The 8,197-nt window shown below is 34.5% G+C and overlaps 1 pseudogene; it reads left to right on the top strand.

Moving 5' to 3' along the window:
- The first annotated feature begins 4,424 nt into the window (after nucleotides 1-4,424).
- The window catches only part of LOC102855441, a 17,049-nt pseudogene continuing 13,276 nt past the window's right edge, over nucleotides 4,425-8,197 (top strand).

The following is an 8,197-nucleotide window of genomic DNA, read 5'->3' as shown; positions in this document are numbered from 1 at the left end:
GACTGCCTCTTGGTCCAAGAATAGGTTTCTCATTAGAACGATCAAGTGCTCTGGGATTCCCATTCTTCTCAGAGCAACCACAGTTTGTTATGATCCACACAGTCAAATGCCTTTGCATAGTCAATGAAACACAGATATACATTCCTCTGGTATTCCCTGCTTTCAGCCTAGATCCATCTAACATTAGCTACAATATGACCAAGTGATTCGTAACAGGTGTGCAAAGATGGTTCAACACAAGAAAATAAATCAATGTAATTAATCACATTAACAAAGCAAAGAGCGAGAACCACATGATTCTATCAATCGATGCAGATAAGACTTTTGGCAAAATTCAATACCCTTTCCTGATTAAAACAGTAAAATGGGAATAGAGGGGGAGTTCTTCAACATGTATGTAAACAGTTTATATTCAAGCCCGAGAGCCAGCATTGCTCTCAATGAAGAGAGATTAAAGGCATTCCCTTTAAGAACAGGAACTAGGCAAGGATGCTAACTATCACCTTTCTTAGGGATAGCAATAAGACAAGACAAGGAAATAAGAGGTATCCAAATTGGCAAAGAGGAGGTAAAATTATCTCTCTATGCACATGATATGATAGTATACTTAGGAAACCCTAAAGACTCACCAAGAAAACTCCTAGATATTGTTGACCAATTCCACAAAGTACCAGGATACAATATTAACATAGAAAAAAAAATCAATTGGATTTCTCTACAGTGACAAAGAGAATACATAACTGGAGCTAAGAAAAACAATACCCATCACAATCACTATTCACAAGATTAAATATTTGAGAATAAATCTCACTAGAAACCCAAAGGATCTATTCAAAGAAAATTGCAAAACATTACTACAAGAAACAAAAAGAAACCTGGAGAAATGAAAGAATATATCTTGCTCTTGAATAGGAAGCCTCAATATTGTTTAAATGACAATGCCAAAGGCAATCTACACATTCAATGCAGTCCCAATTCAAATGCCAATCCAATTCTTCAAGGAGATGGAAAAAGCAATCTCCAATTTTATCTGGAATGGAAAGATACCCCAAATAAGCAAAGCACTCCTTAAAAAGAGAAACAAGGTAGGAAGCATCTCACTCCGATTTCAATCCTACTACACTTCCATGGTGGTCAAAACAGAATGGTACTGGTAGAATGACAGACACATAGATCAATGGAATAGAATTGAGAAACCAGAAATCAGCCCATCTACCTATGGTAAATTGATTTTTCACAAGAAAATTAAATCAGTTAAGTGGGGAAATTAGAGCCTTTTTAACAAATGGTGCTGGCAAAATTGGAAAACTACCTGTAGAAAATCAAGCAAGATCTTATACCTCACACCATACACAAAAACCAACTTAAAGTGGATCAAGGACCTAGGACTAAACCCAAGGACTAGAAACTTCATTAAAGAAAAGCTTGGGAGCACTCTAGAAGTCCGAATCTACAACATGAACAGTTTTCTAAGCATCCTGAAAAACCTACAAACAGATGAATGGGACCTTGTAAGATAAAGAAAAGCCCCCCAAAAGAAAAGCCACAGATTGGGAAAAAAGTATTTGGAATTGACATGTCTGATAAGGGACTTACATTTAGACTTTATAGAATACATCACAACCACAACAAGATAAATGCAAACAACCCAATTGCCAAATAGGCACAGGATATGAACAGACACTTCACCAAAGAAGACATTCAGATAGTGAACAAACACATGAAGAAATGTTCAAAACTTCTTGCTCTAAGAGAGATGTAAATCACAACAACTATGAAATATTGTCTCAGCCTAGTAAGAATAGCAAAATTCAACATAGCATCAGATGGCAAATGCTAGTGACGTTGTGGAGAAACTGGAATCCTTCTTTTCTGTTGATGGGAATATAAAATGGTGCAACCACTATAGAAGACAGTATGGTGCTTTCTCAAAAAATTATAAATAGAAATACCATTTGACCCAGCAATTCCTCTACTTGGGAATATACCCTAAAGAAATCAGAACTGCCACCCAAGCAGATATATGTACGTCCATGTTTATTGCTGATATTTATGATAGCAAAGAGTTGGCAACAACTCAAGTGGCCACCAGGAAACGAATGGATGAAGAAGCTGTGGTATATTCACACAATAGAATAATATGAGGTATTGAAAAACAAGGAACTCATGACAAATTATACAAAATGAGTGACTCTGGAGGACATTATGCTGAGTGAAATATTTCAGTCACAAAAGGACAAATACTGTTATAAAACAGGAATTATATAAATGTTGGGGAGAAATAAAAAAGAGAGGATAATAGATGTACATTGCATTTAAACAGATGAGGGAGAGAACTGTTTAAAAAGAATATATGATTAGATATTATTTTCATCACAAGAGTTCAGAATAAGAGCTGCGTAGTATAGTGGACTGGGGTGGGAGTTTGTATAACAATGAATTTTTTTTCCAAGACAAAAGTGAACAGGGGGGAGGGGTAGATAGGGAGGAAAATGTGCAACAGTGAATGAATGAATGGGAAAAAATAAAAGGAAAAAATAATAGTATAAAAAAAAAGAATGATAAGCTGAAGATAGAAAAACTCAGTGTGATAACCCTTGAGTAGTAATAATAGAAAGCTCTTCTAAACAGTCTAGAAAATAAACAAAGAATAGTTTACTTCTTGAAGTTTATATAATTTGAAATCCTTTACTTATTATAAGTTAATTAGACTAACTTAATAAACCAAATTAAAAGCATGTTGTTGAATTTTTTTAAAATTTTATTTTATTAATTTTAATGAACAGTTACAGAGATTTTGGATTTCCATTCATTCATTTCTCATTCATGTTGCATTTTTCTCCCTGCCCACCCCTCCCCTCCAGTTCACTTTTCTCTTTGAAAGGTAAAAGAAAAACTCCTTCATTGGAATTTTGAAATTATGATACCCTTGTTACCTTATTTTTAACTAATATTGTTAAGTAGAAAAGATTTTCACATAGCTATTGTTAGTTATTTAAATTGCTAACAGCTGTGCATTGATGAAGTATCTTTGTCTTGACACAGACATCTGTCTCTGTTACCTGGATCATAAGATCTGTTTGTCTTACATCCAAAATCAATAGAATCCTTCTTTAATTTTAGAGAATCACTACATTCTCCTCTTTTTTCTCTATAGCAACAGGCTTTTATAGCCGTATGTAGCAAAATAGATGTATAGAAAGTATATAGAATAACACTAAATTAGAGAACACCTAGAGGAAGGGGATATATAGAGAGAAAGCCTTTATCTTTTATTGTTTTATTTATTATAAAATAAATAGTTGTTGCAAATGTAATGATAAACCAGCATTTGTTAAATGTGAATGATGTGTTCCTTTATTTTCATATTTTGAATGTATTTGAACATTTAATATTTTGAGTGAGCCTCTGTGTCTCTGTTTATTGAGATTCAGGAGAGAAATATAATTTTTTCAGGATTTTTAAATTTCTTTAAATCACAAGAAAGATTGTAGGGCTTAGACTATCTAGCCTTTCGAGTAATGTATCTTTAGAGAAATCATTTGGGAATTTATCCCTAGAAACAAAGTTATTTGGTTGATTTCAGTTGAGATAATCCTTGTTTTTCAGGTGACTTATTCCCTAGAATCAATCCCTGGATAGTAGTGCTGGCTGTGTTCCTGGCTCTATTGATTATTTCCTTTGTGACCATATGGATTGTATTCAACACTCGATTCAATCGTGTAAGAAAAATCAAAGGTTAGTGGAGGGAAAAGTGAGGAGTTGCAATAATTTGTGAAGAAATCAGAAGATAAAGGGAGGAATGGGCAATAGGGAGTCTTTAATACTTAAAACTTTAGGAGGAAGAATACGCTTGGCTTTGCATATTTACTGAACAATAGGACTAGCTGATCAAGGTCAGCTATCTTATGAGAAAAATAGCGAATATATTTTGCTTATATGTACTTTGAAATTTGAGCCCAGAAACTGTTCTTGTTATTCAGTGACATTGAGTTGCTTTGCATGAAAGTGACCCTCATAGTTGCAGCAGGACTACACAATTTCCACTTTGAGCCATCCTCACAATCAATATCTGCTATGCTCCAGTCCTTGTTGCAGGCACTGTGCCAATCCATCTCATTCAGAAAATAGTATTTACTTATTTATTAATGAAGTCAGTGGTAATCAAATGCTCTGTGACATTTTTTGCTAATAGAAATCCTGGAATATAATGTCATAACAAATTCTCCAGCATGCTTTCAGAGGCAGTTAAATTGCTTGAGAGTTGATTACCCCAAGTTATTCTCCCAAGGACCAGCTGCTAGACTTGAATCATACATTTTTTGAGTTGGCAACAGAACTCTTTAGTACTAACCTACCAGAGCTCAGAACAGTTAGAATATACTTTTACATTACCAGAATTAAAGTCACATTTCTTGGAAGTGATGAAATTTCGATCAGTAATCAGATTATCCCTTGATGAGAATAAGCAAAAATTATTGACAGATCACAGAGTTTTCTCCCAAGCCAACTGTAAGTCAAACCAAAATTACTGCCATTGATTCAGAACTGCCTCATACTTGATTTGACTCCTACCTTACCCTCCAGGACTTTTCAGAGGCTAAAAATCACACAAGAGGTTACTTATCTTTCTCTCTCAGAATCACTGGTGGGTTCACACTGTCAGACACACCATCTTTGGGTTCACAGCACAACTACTATGCCATAGAAAGCCCTAGACTTCCCATGTTGTTGTTGCTGTTATTAGGTGCTGTCAAGGCCACAACTCACAGTGATTCAATGAAAAATAGTTTTGAACTTTGCCTATCCTGTGCCGTCTTCATCATCTCTAATACACTTGAGCCTTTTGTTACAATCACTGTGTCAACCCGCCTAATTGAGGTTTTTCCTCTCTTCCTCTGATCCTCCATGTTCCCAAGCATGATGACCTTTTTTAAGAACTGGGTCCTCATAATAATGTGCCCCCAAAAATGCAAGACAAAGCTTTACCATCTTTTCCTACAGGAAATACAATGGTACTCTTTCTCCAAGACATATTTGTTTGTTCCTACAAGAAGGCTAAAAATGATTTGCCTTCCTACTTCTCTCACCCTCTCCCTATAGAACATGCCCAGTTCGCTGCTCCCTAATTTGATTGCTTTCCACCAAGAAAGTCTGCATAATCACAGTCTTTGCTTTGATGTCCTTTATATTTTATTGAAGTTCATGAGTTATTTGGATAAACTCTTAATGTTATTTGCTGCAGCCAGCCTTATGATGCTTTCCTGTTCCATGTATTCTTTTTTGGCTGAATTATTTTCTTTTTCCAGAAGGTTGAGATAGATTTCCCTGTCAACATATTTAAATGGCCTAGGAATCTTGGTTGTTTAGTGGTTAGAGAATTCAACTACCAACCAAAAGATCAATAGCTTAAACTCATCAGTGGTTTTGAAGCAGAAGAGTAATGTATAGCCTTCTTCTGTAAATATATACAGCCTGGGAAACCCTATTAGGGCAGTTCTACTTTATCTGATATGCTCCCTAGGAATTAGAGTAATACAACAGACGTGAGGATTTTTTAATTCTGAAAGGGATGTGAAGAGTAATTAAAAGTGAGAAAACCTGAACTGGGATAAGGTGCATAAAATGGTGCTAAAATATTGCCCTTTTGACCTACCAGTCTGTACAATACTGAAAGTATTCAGTTGCTATAAAGTTAATTTTGACTCTTGACAACCTCTTGTACATCAGATTAGAACTGTGCTGCAGAGGGTAATGAATGACTGATTTTTTAACAGATTTCCAGGTCTCTCTTCTCTGAATCCTATCGTTGGACTGAAATCTCTAATGTTTGGTTAGCAGCCTAGCTTGTTAACTTTTTATACCACCCTAGGACTCACATTACCCTAAATTAATGCACATATAATATTTTTGTCTCTCAAAATTATTAATACTATTAATTTAGTAGATTGAAGTTAAAAAAAATGGCTAACAAGTATAATTTTTAGGTGGAAATGTTATTTTCCCCAAAGCAGGCATAATTGGTCATAATGAACAAAAAACCAGCATGGATAAATGATCCCTTGCTTAAAATGAATTTTGAGCAACAATTACTTATTGAATTAGTATGATTTTGTAAAGTTAATTCAGCTAATATTTTCCCTCTTCATTTTATTTGCAGACCAAATTAATAAAGAACTTGGTAAGTTCTGTGTTTTTCTCATATACTAAATTAAAAATACAATCAGTTTTTATTTAGAACACTAATTTCTCTGTAACTGGTTGTGTGTATAGGATGAACTGGAGTTCATCAAATTCCAATAATCTGATGCAAGTATTCACCAATATCTCCAGGTTCTATATAAGTCCAAATCTATCATATGTATTAGAAATAATATTTTTCCTCTATTTTATTTGTAGATCAAGTCAGTAAAGAATGTGGTAAGTTCTGTGGTTTTTTAAATATACTAAATTGAAAATACAATCAGTGTCTGGTGAGAACTTTAACTTCTCTATACCTAGTTGCTTGGAGCTGATGACTGATAGCTGAGTCAAAGTCCAGCAGTCTGACTCAAATAATTATTGAAATTTCAAAGTTAGGTAACACCAAATTCTACCTTCATATTTATAATCAATTAAAAATTTGGTAAATTCTGTGTTTCTTTTATATGCTAAACTGAAAAATACAATTAGCATCATCTCAGAACATTAACTTCTCCATAACTGCTTTCATTTATATAATGAACTGAAGTTCAGTCAAATTCCAGCAGTCCAATTAAAATATTGATTGGTATCTTGTTATGGAAGACCAAATTCTACATTTCTTAGATTTATGATTTTCATTTTTATTTGTAGGCAAAATTTTTGTAGAACTTTGTAAGTTCTTTGTCTTCCTTATATGCTAAACTGAAAGTAAAATTGGATCTGCTCAGAATACTAATTTCTCTGTATCTGGTTGCATGTAAGAACTGAAGCTCAGTCAAATTCCAGCAGTCTGACTCAAATATTCACTGATATCTTCTATTTGGTTAAGATCACATTTCATATTTCTTATAATTAATATTTCCCCTTTATTTTATTTGTAGAACAAGTGAATATAAAATATGGTAAGTGCTGTGTTTTGTAAAATTTGTTAAATTGAAAATACAATTGACATCATCTCAGAACATTATGTTCTCCACAATTGATTACATTTATATGATGACCTGAAGTTCAGTAAAATTCTAGCAGTCTGACTCGAATATTCACTGATATCTCCAAGTTAGTTAAGACTAAATTTCTTATTTCTTGGGATTAAAATTTCTCCTCTTTATTTTCTTTATAGAGAAACTTGAAAATGACTATCGTAAGTACTGTGGTTCCTGCCCCGCCCCCCATTTGCTAAATTGAAAATAAAATTTGTGTAGTCTCAGCGCATCAACTTCTCCATAACTGGTGACATTTCTATAACGAACTGAGGTTCAGACAAATTCCAGCAATCTGATTCAAACATTAATTGATATATTGTTATGTAAGACCTCACTCTACATTTCTCAGATTTAATATTTTCCTTTTTATTTGTAGGCCAAATCCTTATAGAATTTACTAAGCTCTGTTTTCTTCATATGCTAAATTGAAAATAAAATTGGATCTGTTCAGAATATTAATTTCTCTGTATCTGGTTGCATGTGAAGAATTGAAGCTCAGTCAAATTCCAGTAGTCTAATTCAAATATTCACTGATATCTCCTATTTGGTTAAGACCACATTTCTTATTTCTTAAAATTAATATTTCTCCTCTTTATCTTATTTGTAGAACAAGTGAATAAAAAACATGGTAAGTTCTGTGTTTTTTAAAATTTGCTAAATTGAAAATACAATTGACAGGGAGCTCTGGTGGCCTAGTGGCAAGAAGCTGCACTGCAATCCCAGAGGTTGTTGTTGTTGTTATGTGCCGTTGAGTCGTTTGCAACTCAAAGCGATCCTATGCACAACAGCCCTAAACCCTGCTCTATCCTGAGCCAACCTCACTGCCTCTGACACACCCATCCCGATTACCCCAGTCACGGAGTCAATCCTTCTCATAGAGGGTCTTCCCCTCCTGCGCCATCCCTCCACCCTCCTAAGCATGATGTCCCTCTCCGAGGACCCGTCCCTCCTGGCAACATGTCCAAAGTATGTCAGACGAAGCCCCAGAATCCTTGCCTCCAAGGAGTAGCTTGGTTTAATCCTCTCCAAGA

The sequence above is a fragment of the Elephantulus edwardii genome, unplaced genomic scaffold, assembly GCF_000299155.1.
Source record: "Elephantulus edwardii isolate Elephantulus edwardi_28Jun2011 unplaced genomic scaffold, EleEdw1.0 scaffold00221, whole genome shotgun sequence".
Taxonomy (NCBI): Eukaryota; Metazoa; Chordata; class Mammalia; order Macroscelidea; family Macroscelididae; genus Elephantulus; species Elephantulus edwardii.
This window is presented reverse-complemented; position numbering and strand designations above follow the sequence as displayed.